Source organism: Rhynchophorus ferrugineus, unplaced genomic scaffold (assembly GCF_030347505.1).
Source record: "Rhynchophorus ferrugineus isolate W39M unplaced genomic scaffold, kcgeb_rfMv2 rfM4, whole genome shotgun sequence".
In the NCBI taxonomy this organism is placed as follows: Eukaryota; Metazoa; Arthropoda; class Insecta; order Coleoptera; family Curculionidae; genus Rhynchophorus; species Rhynchophorus ferrugineus.
Window position 1 is genome coordinate 22,455,055 of NW_027472583.1, and position 18,733 is coordinate 22,473,787.

An 18,733-nucleotide genomic window follows, 5' to 3' on the forward strand; every position below is an offset into this window, starting at 1 on the left:
TTGAATGAAATCAAAATAAAACAGCTTTGAGCAGACAATTCTTCCCTTGAATCATACTTACTGCCCAAGATATGAACCACTTATTTTGAGTGGACTTACTACCTGAGTTGTGTAAGGCACATAGCATTTAAATAAATATTTTCTTCAAAAACTCAATATGTTATTCAACAATACGACGTAAATTCTTAAAACATTTCCGTAGTAGTACAAAATAAGTGTGTTTAATTATACTAAAATTAATTAAATATGACGTTGAATGTATAATCTTACACACAGTTTTTTACACAATCCTCTAATAATAAACGTGCTTCATCTTCCCAACCGAGAAATAATTGAATTTCCAATTTTTCCATGTGTAGATATAAATAATTTATGCAAAATACGATCTTAGCAGACTAGTTTTTCAATCGTTCTATTTTTGATCTTTTTCCGTACTATGAATAGCTGCAATATAGATGTTAAATATGTGTTTTTTCCTAATATAATGTGAGAATCTATGGACAGAGCATCAGAAATTGCTCTTAAAATTAATATTTCTCGTCGTAAACCAATTAAGGTAATGACGATAAAAAGGCGAAGCTGGTTTGTACGGAAGAATTACTGTGCTGTGTGAAAGTGGTTATTATACAGACAAGATTAAACGATTAAATTTCGCAAAAACGTGGAAAAAGTGAAAAGAAAATTTTAAGTAACAAGAAGATATGAGCTCTATGAAAAATGATCCTGTCTATATAGGCCTGGAGCCATAGAGGAATGGGTATATTTACAGTTAGTTTTTAGCCCGCTTTTTTCAAACTAATATTTCATTCATCATCGGAAATTGGTATCAAAATCGCCCACGTTGTCTTATGGTGGGTCCAAACTTGAGCATTCGGGGCGAATTTCGTTAAAAAATTGAAAATGCATATCAGTAGAACTGAATTCGTCGAACATTCGTGCCGAACAAGTTTCAAAATTGGTTCAAAGTCGTAGTGCGCATGCACTTTGCTTAGTTCCAGTGTTCGCCGCATGAAGCTCAGCGTTTGGCTATGAATAGAACGTTGTTCTAGGAACCGCGGATCGAGCCAACAAATTTGAGCGACCATTTGAAAAATTGGCAGGATTATAAATGACACAGGTTTTGGTGTTACTAAAAATATTTTTAAATTATAAATATGTGTTTAATATCTATTAATGATTAACAATAATACATATAATTATATAAAAACCTGAAAAATTAAAATATGTATGTTTTACTTGCAAGAACCTTGTTACGAAATCGGAAATAATATTTAACTTTGATTTATATTTTGCAAATAGTAATTACAACAAAAATATATATTGTCTGATTATTGAAAAATTATAATATATATTGAAAAATATGAGTTGTTTTCCTTATTTTTCATTGAAGGGAAATACATTTATTGATACTCTCCATAGTTCAAAACATGTCAAATAATATGGACAAAGTATTTCACAACTGGTAAGAGAAAAAATGTTTTATTATAATTTCATATAAAATAATTATTAACATAAAAATATTAAGTTTGCCAAGGGTTGGTGGAACATTATATTTCGATATATTTTTGTTCGGGGCATATATAAAAGTTGCGCAAATACAAAAAATAGCGATTGAAAGAATACGATAATGTCATGTTACTACTAATTTTATTTAATTCATAGAACAATGCAAATATTTTAAAATGTAACGAACACATCAACATTCGTTTCGTCAAACATTCGTTTCGTTCATGTCTGTATTCACCATTACATATATTCTGTCAAGTGCCGATAACTGACGAATGTAACAAAATATAAAAGCACATGGCACACATATTACATTTAGTTATTTACTCCAACTTTGTGGTAAATTTCCCTCATATTGGTTTTAAAGTCCAGATCTAAGAATTAAACTTAGTTAACATTTAATGGATGTATTCCTACTGATACGCTCCACATAGCTTTATAACTTAACACAGTTTTCGTACATAACTATATTATGTTCTTGTTGTAATCACCCAATGTTTCATGTTTTTTCTTTCAAACTGTTCCGTACTTCCAACTTCGCTGGCCGTTTGTACCCTCAGATATTTGTGAACGTACTCATTTACAATGTACCTTGGGGGGTCAGGAATACTTCGAAGAACTATTTTTTAAAGATTTTTTGCACTACCCTATAGGTGCACATAATAGGTTCACAATGGCTTCAAGATTTGCCGTATAAGAACTGGTTATTTTGGAGTGTAAATTTAGATTGTCGTCCCAGAAACCACCACGTTTTTTTTTTCGAACGAATTTCCTATCCTATTTAATTTTTTTTCCTATCCTATTTTCATTTCTTATTTCCACCAATTTCCTAAGTCATTTATGCAAACTTCTTAAATGGTCCATTCTCGTTACTTATTGAAGAATATATTTTCGTATAAATAAATATCTCTACCAATATACGAGTTTTTCACTCAAATACTGTTTATTTAATTATTAAAAGAATTTTTAACCAATTTTATTTAAAAAAGAAAAAATATTACATTAAATTTATTACTTATTTATTACATATTAATTTATTACATTAAATCGTTAATAGTGTTAAGATAATCACCTACCATACATATATCCATACACGCATGCAAACACATGGCATCCTGGGATAATCTGTAAGTTGGTCGATGATTAATCAATAGTTTTAAAAGCTAAGACCGTAGTTTAGAGCTCCTGTTGATCTGTAAGTGCATTGCAGACTGAAAAAAGAGCCTGCATTGGGAAAAATTAGAAAGAGTGTATTATAATTAACATAAATCAAACGAGATAATTTTTGACAAAGTTTAAATTCTATAGTCGGAAACACATCTTTGCAGTCTATCCAAAGGTTTTTATATTGTTCTACTTGGCCAAACCAAAGAGCATCGGTAGAAGTAGATGGCTTCCCATGTCTTCAGCTTAAATTGGCACAAGAATTTTAAATTCTGAATATTTGACTATTATCATTATTGTAATGTATATTTAAAGTTATAACAGTTTTTTTACTATTAGTTTTATTGTGATCTATTAAGTTTGATCGCGCGTTCAAATTTCTGACATTCTTACCTTCATTATTCGGGTACCAATTTATGTAAAACAAATATTAAGTTTTAGGTACTTTATATTAAAGATTTACTAAAGATTCTTAAAGACACTTTTTAAGATAATTAAATAAGATCGTGTAGGAATGTTCATCTGGTCAGTCGGTCGGAATGTGTAGCTGTCGATGCAATTGTTTGTCCGAGCACTCACTACTATTTGTGGAAAGAATTTTTACGAGAACTAAAAACACTAGTTGAAGAAACACTTGTTTATTTCGATATTATATTGATACATGTGGTCAATGGGAGAAATGACAGGATATTAGGTTAGGTAAAGGAAGTACGGTAGCGCTGTGGAAGTGGTACTATTAAGTAAGACAGCGGGACGTCGTAGTGGTGGTCTTTTATAACCGGGAACCGCATGGTACCAATCCAGCAGCGTTGCCAACCTTTGAACTTGCTGTAGGTGAATGCGTGGTGGCCTAAAGGGTTGTAGTGGTTGTTGTGTTGGTTGTATACTTTCTATATCCGCGATCGACACCTCTATTATAGACCACAGTTGTTTTATTATAAATATTAATATGTGATACCCGTTATATGGCATTCGTAACAGTACAATTAATAAAAATAAGATACATCATACTTAGACAGACTTAATTCTGAGAAACTATTACTATACTGAAAATAAGTTGTTAAAAAGGCGAGTGGCCATTTCAATCATCACATTTCAAAAAGACCGTCATAATAAAACCAATGAGAAAAAATCGTTGGTCATTGGATCGTACGGACTTTATTTTACGCTTATTGGGCTTTAGCTGGAAGCTAACCGCAACTTTAATACAGAAATAGTTACGTTATGATGGGTCTCCTTAAAAACGTGTTCCGCAAAAAATTGAGGAAATTAACGATCTAATATGTGCTACTGGGTTTTTGTTCGCATTTCGTCGACCTCTGTCAAGAAAAAGGGGTTTTAGGATGTTATTGTCGTCGTGAAATTCCATCGGCAAGTAGAAAACGATCGAAGACTTGGTTTTTGATTTTTTGTCCTGATTTATTTGATTATGAACTACTTTAGTTTTTTGTATTACTCGAGAAGTGTTCTGTTAAAATCTGATAAAAGTCTTATTGATGGTCATTTTTTGTTTTCATTTAGTTCAATGTAAGAACATAGTTAGCCGGTTTTGAGAGCCGCAGTGGTCAAGGCGCCAGTATGATTAGTTGCAGTGGTCGCAGATTCGAAACTTGTTGCTGAAAACTGTTGTAAATTTATATTTGAGATTGTCAATTGGCAGAAATTTAAAATACGGATGGAAAACCATCCCAGTCACATTAATAACCAAAATGTGTAAGACAAGGTGTATTCTGGAATAATTTTTAAGTTTGTCAGTCGCCAGGCGGTAAGCTTAGTCGGTAGTACTGATAATTATAGTTCGGATAAGCACTAATAGACCTCTATTGTCTATAAAACATAATAAATAAAGAGCTAGAGATATAGATATCTAAATAACTGTTGTTCTAGCAGTGTTAATAGTTTATTTAGGTGAACATTTAAAAATGTGCTGTGGCTAATGATAAATGATTTTTAGTGAGCCGATTTATTGATGGATTTCTCAGTACTTACTATACCCTCTTATTGACCTTAATTTAAAAAATATCTTGATTAAACTACAGCATAAGACCGATTAATAGTGCTGCATTTTTAATTAATTTAATTTTAATAAATCAAGCCTAATTGATTAACTTAAGCCTTAGTATTTAATATTGTTTATATCGTTTTTGGCATAGCTAATGCATAATTTTATACCAGCTCTATGTATTTTGCTCTGGAGGAAGAGGTCTGCTATCAAGCAATAATCCATAGGAACAATCTTGATAGTATGTGAACATAATAATGCAAGGTAGTACTAATATACGAACAACAATTTAGCATCGGTATACCGCAGATTTTTTTTACAAGAAATTGTGATTCAAAAATAGTATTTCGAAAAATCTTGAAAAATATAAAAATAAAAAACCCACTAGGTGGTAAATGTGGGGAATACGTCGGATTTATTACGTCGTTAGTAATTTAAACTTTTGGCTTTACCAGCTTTAACAGGTCATAATAGGGTACACCTTACTGATATTTCCATAAGTACAGCAATGCTTTACGGCGATGAATATTCCGTAAACCTTTTTGATCCTCCATTCACCAATATAAATAGTTGAAACCAAAACGGACACTTGGGTTTGCAATTGGGTTCATCCACCAGTATCGCCAGAAATTTTTAAAATTGTTAGACGTTTACAAAAAAACTAATGAATATTACAGACGCTATCTTTAATTATTTTTTAGGTATTTTTTAATTTTTTACCTTTTTACAGTTTAAAATTATTCCAAAATATTATAAAAGATTCAAGGGTAAGCATATTAAATATCTTTCTGCTGAGAAATGTCGAGTAGTATTTGTTGGTTTGACCAGCTCCTTCAACAACAGAAAAGGATCGTGATTGAAGACGCAAAATATTTTTTTAAAAGTTTTATTCTTACATGCAGGCTTAGGCAGTATTCAAACTACCTATAATTAAAATATGTAATTGAAAAACATATGTACGTAGTGTTTGTAATTGGTATACTAATTATCTGACGCTGAGGTATTTTGTAATTAATATTTCTAATACATATGATTTTAAAATAAATTCGAATATAAAGACTATTATCTAATGGACTGTTAGTGTTATGTGTAATGAAACATTAATTAACATATCCCTCTTCCACAAGATGAAAATCTGTTGACGATTCTAAAGCACAGCTTATGAGAATATCAAAATTGAAGGCCTTATTGATAAGTTTGGTAAGATTAATACTTTCTTGACCACAAAACTAGAATAATTGGAGGAATTCATTAAATCATTGAACTCAATTGCTACAAGTTTAAGGTACATTTAGGGCAATATTTGTGGCTATTGCAAACTTCGTCCTAATTTAATGTCTATAAGAACCAGCTTAGATCGGCTTCAGGATTATAATTTGATGTATTTTATTGCGTTTTTTTAACTGCCACCTGAAATAAATGGAGCCGTATTGGCGCCATGCTACCATCTTTTTTACAAAATGCATTGATTGCCAGAAAGCATGACATCAGATGAGAGAAATAATTCAATACCTTGGATTTTATGCCTTAGGCAAATTAGAAAAAACATTAAGTGCATGAGAGTAACAGGAGTAACAGCACTAGAAAAAAGATGATGATTGTATTGTTTTTAAAATACTGTACTTTGTATTGTATATTTAAAATACACTACTTAAAAATATTTTGTATTTCGTTGTTTAAATACATGCAAACTATTATTTTGTAATTTGTATTTTAATTAAAGGAAATCATGTAACCGGTCAATTGAAAAGTCCCTGACCTGATACATAGATGGCGCTCGTCTCTCGTTTTCGATGGTAATCATCAAATAATATGCATAAATTTGACAGCTGTCGGATCATTAGAATGTGAATTATAGCATTTTAAGTGAAGCAACTTTTGTTATTATGAAAAAAATGGATAGAAAGGAATTTCGCCTGTTAATAAAGTATTGCTTTTTGAAGGGATAAATACAGTTGAAGCAACAACTTGGCTTCCGATGCCGAGCTTCCGGACACTTCACCAAGAAAATCAACCAATCAACCCAATTGGTATGCTAAATTTAGACATGGTGAAATGAGCACCGAAGACGGCGAACGCAATGGACGCCCAAAAGAGGTTGTTACCGACATCCGCAAAATGATTTTGAATGACCGTAAATTATAATTGAGTGAAATAGCAGACACTGTAAAGATATCCACTGAATGTGTACATCATATCATTCACGAATATTTGGGTATGAGAAAGCTCTGTGCAAAGTGGGTGCCGCGCGAGCAAAAACAACGATGAGTTGATGATTCGGAGCAGTGCTGATGATCGAGCGTAATAAACCCGAGTTTTTGCATCGATGTGTGATAATGGATGAAACATGGCTCTATTGTTTCACTCCGAAGTCCAATCGACAGTCATCCGAGTGGACTGCACACTATGAACCCGCTGCAAGGCGTGGGAAGGCGCAACAGTCGGCTGGCAAGGTTATGGCGTCTGTATTTTGGGATGCGCATGGAATAATTTTCATTGACTACCTTGAAAAAGGAAGGATTATGAACAGCGACTATTACATATTATTGCTCGCTGGGAAGAAATTTTCGTCGAATGAAGAGGTGATCTAAACTGAGGTCTATTTTGAAGCAAAGGACAAATCGCACTACAAAAATGGTATTGAAAAGTTTGAGGGTCGCTATAATCAGTGTATCACCCTTGAAGGGAATCATGTTGAATAAAACTAATTTTGCCAAAAAAATATGTTTTACTTTGGTAGGCCGGGCACTTTTGAATTGACCTGTTATATTGGCCAGTTTTGCCTCCATGCAGCCTTTCAGGTACAAATGAGTATTAAAAAATCATGATTTCGTCAGATTTTTTTGCAAATTTAGATATTTCAAAACTTCCTTGCTGGCCGTGTGTTGTCAATATTCTCTTTGTATATGTTATCTTATCGGAGATTACTTCGAATTAGATGGAAATGTCTCCGTCACTGGACAGAACGACACGAAATCAATTTGTAAACTTAATAATATGATAGCCTTGAGTATCGCGCCGTATTTTTCAGATCGCATAATTGCCTTACGAAGAACGCGAGGACCCGGCGCGGAAAAGACGAACAAAAAGTAAGCGACGAACGCGACGACGATGATGATGAAGAAGAAGAAGCAGCAGCAGCATCACGAGACGGTGCTGACGATATTTCAACATAAACCGTGAGACAAATGGAACTGAGTCGAATTACCGGGACGATCCGTATTTATTGGCAGTTACGGTCGGGCAAATTGGCCACAAATTAGAACGATCTGCGTAATTGGACGCCTCCGTCGGGAGAAACACGCCCGTTGGGACGGTTAATAGAGGGACGGTGCGCGGAAAAAAGCACCTCATGCGCCATACAGGCAAATTAAGCGATCGGCAAAAATTAATAACCGTCGTCGGATTAAAGACGAGCCACGAACGGAATCCTGCGGGCTATTTTCTCAATTGTACGACATCTAAAAAGGGAGGGTTTATTGAAATATCGACCAATCCTTCGCTAAAACAAATTAGCGCATCAGGGAAGACGATTTTCTTTGGATAGATGTCAATTGTAATATCCTTATTGAATTTTTAGGAATGCTTATTGGTGTTTTTTTTTGGTTTATTTGTGGTTTTGGTTCGTCAATTCGCACTCTATGATTTATATCGATGTTTTTTTTTGTGTATTGACAAAAATCGAGCCTCGTTACAGCAGTTCGTAAAGAAACGATTTGCTCTTCATTCGACAAAAGTTTACCTCTTACACATCTTCAAAATATTTTTCTATGTCTAGTGTAGTGGTGCAACAGTATATCGGAGAACGGATAATTGTGCATATATCAACTGTCCAAATATTGATATTTATCAAAAAATGTGACTTATGTTATGCGACCACTCGAAATATAAATAAAAAAGAGCCATAAAGATAGAGATATCTGCCAAATATTATGTTATTATTTCAAAAGTTGTGCTTATAGTGAGTTATCCAATCAACCAATACAGTGAATTAAAGATCACTTCTAGCATTGCCAGCCATTTAAGGATAATTGTTGCACTTGGAATAGAAAAGCGTTTTAACCTGCTTGGATATAATATTATTAACAGTTTCGATATTGCTAGAACCTCATATCAAGAATCTTGACGTATGTAATATTCTTATTGAATACTTTAGGATTGTTTATTGTATGGGCTAAAGTATATTTTCTCCTTTCGTTACGCAAATTAATCTGCAAAAACGTATTTACTTTTACTACGTTTAAGCAACTTAAATTAAAACTACAAGCTAAAAAACAACGACGAGTTGATGATTCGGGGCTGTGCTTGAAGATGATCAAGCGAAATAAACCCGAGTTTTTGCGTCGATATGTGACAATCGATGAAACATGGCTCCAACATTTCACTCCGAAGTTCAATCGATAGTCATCCGAGTGGACTGCATACGATGAACCCGCTCCAAAACGTGGAAAACCGCAATATTCGACAGGCAAGGTTATGGCATCTGTATTTTGGGATGTGCATAGAATAATTTTCATTGACTACCTTGAAAAAGGAAGGACCATCAACGTCGGCTATTACATAGCGTTATTGGACTGTTTGAAGGACGAAATCGCCGAGAGACGGCCCCATTTAAAGAAAAAGAAAATGCTGCTTCACCAAGACAATATACCGTATCAATAATCCATGAATTGGGCTTCGAATTGCTTCCTCATCCACCGTATTCTCCAGATCTGGCCCCCAGCAACTATTTTCTGTTCTCAGATCTCAAAAGAATGCTCGCTGGGAAGAAATTTTCGTCGAATGAAGAGGTGATCGACGAAACGGATTCCTATTTTGATTCAAAGGACAAATCGTACTACAAAAATCATATCAAAAAGTTGGAGGGTCGTTATAATCAGGCTATCATCCTTGAAGGGAATTATGTTGAATAATAAAAAAATTTGCCATTCCTGTTGACCTGTTACTCTGATCATATTCTCTGCCATCCGACCTACAATATTTCAAGACAGTGTCTAAGAAAAGTAAATTGCATAGCACTGCAAAATACTGAGTGACAGTTTGAAATAGTTCCCCTTATTTGACCTCACGTTGTAATAACGTGAGTTTACTGTTATTTTGCATGGACTATATTATTTGTCTTCCTGGTGAAAACTAAGGATGCCACTGTCCGTGGATGTCTACGACTTAACCACAAAACACCAATTACCCGGATTTTCAACAAGGATATTTAATTTTAGCATTTCTCAACCCTATGATAGTAGCGAAATACGTAACTATTCAAACATATTATCTGCGACCAGCAGCAGCAACATTTATAACCATTATTATTGCCGTTAATAATCTGCGAAGACATTCCTGATAGAAAATAAACCGTATTAAATTGTAGTTAAACGGCATCTCGGAACGTTTCAGGGCGATTTTTCCGAGCGGCGCCGATATCGATACATCCTTACGATTAGTTTCCCACGACACCATCCATATTCATGTATGTTTATCCGTGTTAATACACGTATAAAACTCGCACATGACATTTCCCAACCAGTCCATTCGTTGATATAAAGCCAATGGCAGAACGGTTCAAGAGACGACTTCCGTTATCGATCTCTAACAATGCGAAGTCGGCGGCGGCTTCGGGATGAGGCTACGGCAGCGAAACAATCGCAAAATAAACCACGGATGCATTCAGTGCGTCGAAGTCGTCGTCTGCTGGATCTGTGACTTTTTAATAAGGTTTTTAACGCGGCTGCTCCTTAAACGTCCAGCACAATGCCGCTGTCTCTCTAACGGTGGTCATACGAAACAATGGCTTTGGTTCGATAACCATGACGTTTCAGGTGGAAAAAGCATGAGAGGACCACATATTAAAGACGAATATAGATGTCGCGATTGTTTTGGTATTGGTGCCATTGTATACGTTGCGATACTGTGACAAGTCGATTTAAAGAGACCTAGAGATGTGACATTGCCTACGGAATATGCCTCGTTAAGATATCGATCATAGACCAGTTGTCTAATAAGCAGGCTAGGTTAATAACAAGATAATAGAAAAATATTCGAAATTACAATTATGTAGTGGTTTTGGTCCGCCAATTCGCACCCTATGATTTTAATCGATGTTGTTTTTTTTTGGCTATTGAAAAAAATTAAGCCTCGTTATAACAGTCCATAAGGAAGCGATTTGCACTTCAAAAAGCTCTGTGTAAAGTGGGTGCTGCGCGAGCTCACTTTTGACCAAAAACAACGACGAGTTAATGATTCGGAGCAGTGTTTGAAGATGATCAAGCATAATACACCCGAGTTTTTGGGTGGATATGCATCCGAGTGGACTGCACACAATGAACCCGCTCCAAAGAGTAGGAAAACGCAACAGTTGGCTGGCAAGTTCATGGCGTCTGTATTTTGGGATGCGCGTGGAATAATTTTCGTTGACTAACCTAAAAAATGAAGGACCATCAACAGCATCAACAGGACTATTACGTAGTGTTATTGGACCGTTTGAAGGACGAAATTGCTGAAAAACGACCGCATTTGATAAAAAAGAAAGACAGTGCACCGTGTCACTAGTCAATGAAAACTACCGCAAAAATCCATGAATTGGGCTTCGAATTCGAATTACTTTAATTTATAATAAAAAATATTTTGAAAAGGTGCCAAACATATATTAAAGGAAATGTTATTAAACAGTAAAAATGTCATTCATTTAAAAAAATATATTTCTATAGGAAAATGTTGAGAATTGCTGGATGTTATAAATTACGCCTCAAAACGGTTTCTAGCTTTTCACAGGGTAAACTATAAACAGTACATCATGGGACCGATATTTTTCCAATTCCTTTTCCCGGTACTGGTTCTGTTCGCCTATGGCGGCCATTTCCTCTTCCTTCGTTTTCCGATTGGCTTCAACGACGGCCGCTTTGTTGCGTATTTGTTCGTTTTTGCCACCCCGCGGTGGTACCGCGCCGACTGAATTAAATTGTCCATATCCTGCGGGTGACCATTAGCGTCACATCACCGTTTCCTGGTGCTCGCCACAACGCCGATCCTGGCACCATGATCTACTGTACCTGAAATTGAATAGATTATTCGGTTTTTTCGTCGCCGCGCGGTCCTTCCGCCCCGCAGGATCCTCTTTCCTTACGTAAGCTGTGTGATATCGGGGTACGCTAGCCGACGTAACTAGCGGTACCGGGCGTAGGTGGTACCTTATCAGTTGTGATGTATTGCCGTGTAATAAAACCGACAATAAGCCTAAAAGCAAACCCATATACGGAGAAAGCGTGCTGCTACTCAGCGGCGTGGCTGATTACTAAAATGTTAGCGGTTATTTAAACGATACTAGATTCCTGATTCTGAGTAGTTTATTATGCGCTGATTTTTTATTACATATCATAAAACATAAAATATTATTTTTTATCCAAATTTACACAAAGTAGACCCTTTTCAAAATAATACACGGCGAGTTCTCTTTTCTATTTTATGTTGTCTATCGACCGGAAATATATATCTTGAAGTAGTGATTTGGGTTCATGATGGATGATTTAAATATAGATATCTTACCCAAGTAATTTTCATATGCTACTTGTGATTTAATGTGTTGTATTTCACATTTCCTTCTCTTTTGTGTTCGTTTTATTCCAACCGGGCGTTGAGAATTTATTTTAATACTTTCCTAGAGTTTTAAATGTCCCTCATCCTTTAAGACGCTTCTGTACATCCCTAATCGATGACACTGGAATTTAAAAGTGGTAATATTTTTAACAACATAAGAATCCATAATCTTGCATAATTCTTGCTTAAGAATAATCACAGATGTTAAACAATTACAAATATAACAACCATGTTCCAGCAGGATTCAAATCTGCGACTATCGTCTTACCACTGTGCCACCAAGGCTCTGATAATAAGTATAATATAATAATAAATATAATGCAATAATACCACCTACCAGATGTAAACAATCAAGTTATACTAGAGCACTTACTAGTGCGAGGGTTAAAACAAAAATGAATGTCGCAGTTCATTGGACCCTACCTCTCGATCACTTGTAAATGACAACGCCGCAATATCAGGTGGAAACTGTAAAAATTTGCCGAATATCGGCGGTTTTGTGAAGGCTTGGGCGTAGGCTTTGTCGAAAATAAAATTCTTGGATCAATTCGAAATACTAATTTTTTAATATTGAAGATAATGCTGCCAGAAAGATGAATAATATTCTCTGGCTGTAAAAAAATCATTCAATACTAGTCTTACGCCTATTTTTAAATAAACCATTATTTTTCATATCTTTTTATACGGATAACATTAGAAACTTGCAGTTAATACTCTGTTAGTGTAAGAGAATATTGATTCATCCTTTTGTATATGTTGATTAAGTTATATTGTTTCCTTCGTTTTATTGATAAGGTATCGATGTCCGATAAGCTTTTTATTTCTAGAAGTAAATAGGCGTTTAAGATGCCCAGAAATCTTTACTCAACATAGTTTAGTACTTATCAGTTTGATAAACTACATCCCGCAAGCGCCGCCTTATCTGAAATGACAAACTTGTTAATGGAACTCTCTAGTATAGTGGAGAATTTGATACCAGTATTATGCCTTGAGAGTTTTTATTGGGTTAAATTTGCAATAATTGTAGCGAGTAGCAAACCAATTCGAAATAAATCTGTTACGAGGCTTTATAATAGTTTGTTTTCTTTTTCTTATGAATTCTTAACAACATAAAATAATTAAACATCTTAAATATATAAAAATAGAGATCAAAATAAATGATATGACAACTACTTATTCAATAATTGGCAAAATAAATAATGCAAATAATCGTGCAAGATCTTGATGTTCGAGGTGGTCGGGTAATAGCTCTGCAAACATAATAAAACGTACCTGAGCAGCCAATTTTTAATAACAAGTGTGAAATTAAAATATAATGGACATATTACATGACGGCGGTGTTGGCAGTCAATATACTGGCAGTTATAATAATATCTAGAATAATGGTATGTATAAATGAATATATCGATAAATACTGATGATGGTATTGGTAATCTCAAATAAAGACGATGACAATGGTACAGTAACTAGGATGGTTAGCAATAATCTTAGCCCATTGTAGTCAATAATTGACAAACAATAATTATAAACAGAGAATCATTATAAAACAGACAATTACGGTAACCGATAGTAATGATAAACTATGCTTGGATGAAGTATGACATGTGCAACCGGTACGAAGTAAAAGTAACACACGACGTACCAGTCCTAGAACTAACGATAATGACGTGCAAGAGATCAAGGGAAGTAACGCGCGAGTACTGCTGCCTCAATGGTCAATAGACCTCGCTAGGATTAAGCTAAATTTTCAAAATAAGTGAATAAATGAACAGTACTGTTACCAGTACACTCACTTCTCCAGTTCCAGCTATGATGAACGTGCAATGCGTACAAGGGAGAAAGATAAAAGCCTAGATACGCTAGATACGCTGCCACCGAGAACCAGTAGAAACCACTTTCAGTGGTGTTTATATATGCTTCAAGTTATCCATAGATCATAACTATGTATCAGTAACTTTAGCCACTTTGACGTTGGTTTCTGAATTATAAAATAGTTATAAAATAGATATATAAAATATATATAATAGTTAATATATTAAATAATTTGATTTGCCATAATCTAAGAATTATGGAGAATATACGACGAATCAAAGAAATAATAAAATAGAGTAGAATAAAATATATAACGATGGATGGATAAATAAATAAATAAGTAGAGCATAGTGAATAGAGAATAATAAGTATGAAATAGTAAATAGAGAATTATAAATGCACAATAACAAATGAAAAATAATAAATAGAATATGATAGATATAAATAAATATAAAATAATAATTAAAACATAATAAATCGAGATTTAATAAATCATAAATGATAAATAAAAAGAAAAAAACTGGAATAATCTGTGAACAAACTCACCATTTGATGTAATACAGCTTGGACGGCACAAAACACAATAAAATAAACTGGACGATAAGTACGTAGTGACTCTGTCCGTCGCGTTTTTAGAAATGGACTTTTATGAAGTTCTAACATCCCTAGGATGGAATCACATTTGGCAAATACAACCCCTCGAAAAAAGATCAACAATGTCGCCATTCGTGGTAATTACTTCTGTTAATAAGTATTTCCAACGGTGACAAGCCATACAATTAAAAAGAAGGGGCACACGAGATGGAATTCTAAGTACCTTAGACATTCGGAACAATTTATGATTTTATTGAATGCTGCATGTCTGTGTCTGTATTATAAGAAAAAGAAATCCAGAAAAAATATATCAAATAAAACTCGGTTTTACACTAGATTTGTTTTCTTGCTAGAAAATAAAATTTACTATGTTAAATTAAACAAAAGTAAATCTAAATAATTTGGAGATATTTCTCGAAAAGTTATAAAAATGTAAGGGTGAAAATTGGTTCCGCCGCTGATACGTCGTATAGTTTTCTATAGGCTTCCGATGACGTAATTCTTCTGATGTCCATTGCCGTATTGGCGTTGTACAGTTAGGGATTTGCGTTTTTATCGAAAATTCGCACGATTTATGCAAATTCGGCTGGGTCGTGGTCATCGGGTTTGTGCGGCGACCAAAAAAAAAAAGAAACACGACGCCTCTGACCCGCCACCATTGTCTTCGGCATTCTAATCTGTCTGAATGTCAATTAGACAATTTCTAATCCGCAAATAATTTAGCTAGGTGTAATATTAGGCCTTTAGATTTAATAAAATCAACAAGGATTTGTTAAAAACACTATTTTAGTATTTTATATAATTATAAGTATTTCATTATTTTTTGTACACACATCAATTTTTATTTTTGTCATGTCAAGATCATGTTAAGTATTAAATTTTTTGCTAATGAATTACAAGTATCTATATGTTTTTATTAAAAATACAATGGAGTCTTTGGTGCATATCCAAATGTACTGCTAGCAAACATTTTGGGATTATAGTTCTGTTAATGAGAGGTATATATGATGCATTACACTTACAATGGAGAAATAAATGGTTATAGGTTGCATTTTTATTGTTGAAATTGAGGAAACATATAAACAAGATGCTAAAGAGACAATATACTTAAAACCTGTCGCATTATTGTCTATTTACTTTTTGCGCGTGATACATTTTCCAGCATGTTCAGTGATTTCTAGAATCCCAATGAGAGATGACATGTGGTGACGTTTGCAAATAAAAGTTAGGTTGAATGTTTCAGGTGTATTTAGGTTTACATGTCTTTTTCGAGGTGTTTGCTGTACTTTCCACCCAGAAGGTCGATTTTGTCACAGAATCATGTAAGGAATTCGTTCACTTTTCATTCAATGTCATTCTCAAACCATTGTAATTTGTTCTTTAATTGTTTTCTGATTTTCATATCTTAAACAAGAAACTTCATTTCTAATCAGATCTCGGAAGGAAGCATGTGAATTTCACCATCATATTTGAAATGAATATACAGGTATCAAACAAGTCCTAGAGGCATACATAAAGATTGGCAAGATAAACGTGCGAAAGAGTTTAGTTTTAATTGAAATATTCTATATATTCCACGCGCACCACCTTCGATAAGCAAAATCTCCTGTAGTTTGGTCCATTTGTCTGATTATTTCGACGGTAAATGCCATTTTGTACTCTTATATTACTGATCCCAAATATCTCATCTGCTTGTCTCCTAGCGATCTCTTTAAACTATCGTTTGTCGAATCTTCATAAACACCTTTCTCGAAAATTGATAGGAGGCCACCACCTCTATAGTTTTTATATATGTACATAAATGAACAAGTAATAAATAAAGTATATCTATTAGATAACCGTCTATTTTCGGTCATCTGTAGTCTACTTTGGCCAGATGTAAAACTCTACATGCCCCAAAAAAATTAAATTATTATCAGCTTCTGAATTCTTTCTTTTCTATTATATTTTGTATATTTAAATATATGAAAAATTCTTCGAAATTCACATCATTGTCATTTTTTGCCCGATTTTGGATGGATATATTGGACTTTTATTGCAAAAAAGCCTTTATTTTCTAAAATTTTTCTCCAACAGCGATTTTAGTATATCCCCTCAGTATTCCAGAATCGACGTTGAAATAATACGTCTTCTCTTGAAGAAGAAACCTTGAGGGAATGTATTGTACTTCTCAGGCAAGCCGTATATCACTAACCGATGCAAGTAATAATTTGAAGTATTAGTTCATGCTTATGCTAACTTATCTTACTCACTTAACAAAACTTACCATATGATGACCATTCCATTTGTCCCAAAACTCTTCCCGTAAATAATACTCACTCGACTCAAATTTCAGAGATAAATAGGGAAAATAATACAAAATCATTAATTTCAAGGTTATATTGTTATAGAAATATTTCCCATAATGGAAATTTAAATAGAATATTAACATAATATTGTTCAACGCTGTCTCTTTAATATGCTCACTAATAGCTTTATACATCTTTATTCGGGTCACGTAAGAATAAAACTATTGTTTTTATAAAAATTAAATTTAAATGGTTTCTATGCGTTTAAACTACAAAATTAATTTGTCACTAATTTATTTAGAATAACCATAAAGACATTACAGTTTTTAGGCTGTGTTTCACCAAATTAACCTTTCAGACATTTTTGGGTTTTGGAATCTCTACAATACCCTGGTTTACATTTACAAAAAGCAGTACCACAATTAAATAAACAGCTGACTTCTGAAGAAGCATATACTTCATTTTCGCTACATTTTATGACCAGTAAAATTCGGTATGCTGAAATAATTTTCAATTAAAAGTTATAACATGCCGTTTAATTTTCATTTCTTCAAACGTTATTGATTTTTTGATATACTTACGACAAGGAGGTCGCAAATTTCTATCAACGCAACGATTATCAAGAACATTTCGACAGAAATTTTCGTCACATTGACAGGTACACTTAAATTGCTTCGATCCACACGATCGTTCATGGCACACCGCGATTTCATTCTTTCCACAATGTAAATTGGCACCTGAAAAAGATAAGAGTTAATAAGCGAAGTCAATTTTAAATAATAAAAAATGAACCATCAGCATTTTGGTTTAAACACAATAAACATATTGAAATTAATATTGTCAAAATATTGATGTTGGACGATGAAGTCATCGTTTCAGTGCGACGCAGCGACGTACTGTTCAGTATATTTATTAGTGCTAGAACTAACTAGTTTTTTATCTGTTATTCATTACGTGACAAAACATTTTATGTATCTCCATTATATATATCGTATAGTAATTGCTTGATAATTGGTTGTTACAACTAACCTTAATAACATTGTTAAAAAATTGTTAGGATTGTTATGGAGTTACATAAAACGATTGGCAAAAATAAGTAGCAAATATAATAATTCGATAATATGTCTACGTCGTATAATCGTCTACATTTACTGGATCGACTAAGGTCGTATTTTTACAATGTAAATGTTTATGTATTAATCTTAAAAACACATTATTAAAAGGCACAGAGTGCGATTGAGGAAACTTAATGCGAATATTCTGCATCGACAAGAGCGTAAATGCATTGCTTTCAACATTTTCGATGATGTTGTGTTGTTGAAACAGGGTCTGTTGGCAAATATTGGTGTATGTGAAATCGATACTATCCGATATATTCAGTAGACTATAGCATAGTTACTGAAACTCAAAGACTATCAAATATACAGACGTTGCTATATACTTATAAATAACTCTAGTCTAAATCTAAATCGCCTACTAGCGACTATAAAATAGGGTCTAAGATACAACAATAATACGGTTCTATAACCTGAATTAAGTAGAAAATAGCGAACAGAATAGCAATTTAACATACCAAGGGAAAACATTTACACACAGGGTGATATACATCTAAATGAGGAAACCATTGAGGAAACTTAATGCCAACATTCTGCATCGACAAGAGTATAAATGCATTGCTTTCAACATTTTCGATGATGATGTGTTATTGCAAAGGGTCTGTTGGCAAATATTGGTCTATCAATTTCACTAGACCATCTGATATATAGAGAAAAGTATA

The 18,733-nt window shown here is 33.8% G+C and overlaps 1 protein-coding gene and 1 long non-coding RNA gene across 5 annotated transcripts in view; one reads left to right on the forward strand and one right to left on the reverse strand.

Moving 5' to 3' along the window:
* Positions 1-18,733, forward strand: part of Atg16 (Autophagy-related 16) — a 538,761-nt gene that overhangs the window by 414,316 nt on the left and 105,712 nt on the right. The gene's annotated exons all lie outside the window — the stretch shown is intronic.
* On the reverse strand, positions 17,234-17,912 carry LOC143195556 (uncharacterized). Its single transcript, XR_013005552.1, has 3 exons — positions 17,749-17,912; positions 17,538-17,693; positions 17,234-17,454 (listed from the first exon to the last, which is right to left on the reverse strand). It is a non-coding gene; the product is annotated as an uncharacterized LOC143195556 (long non-coding RNA).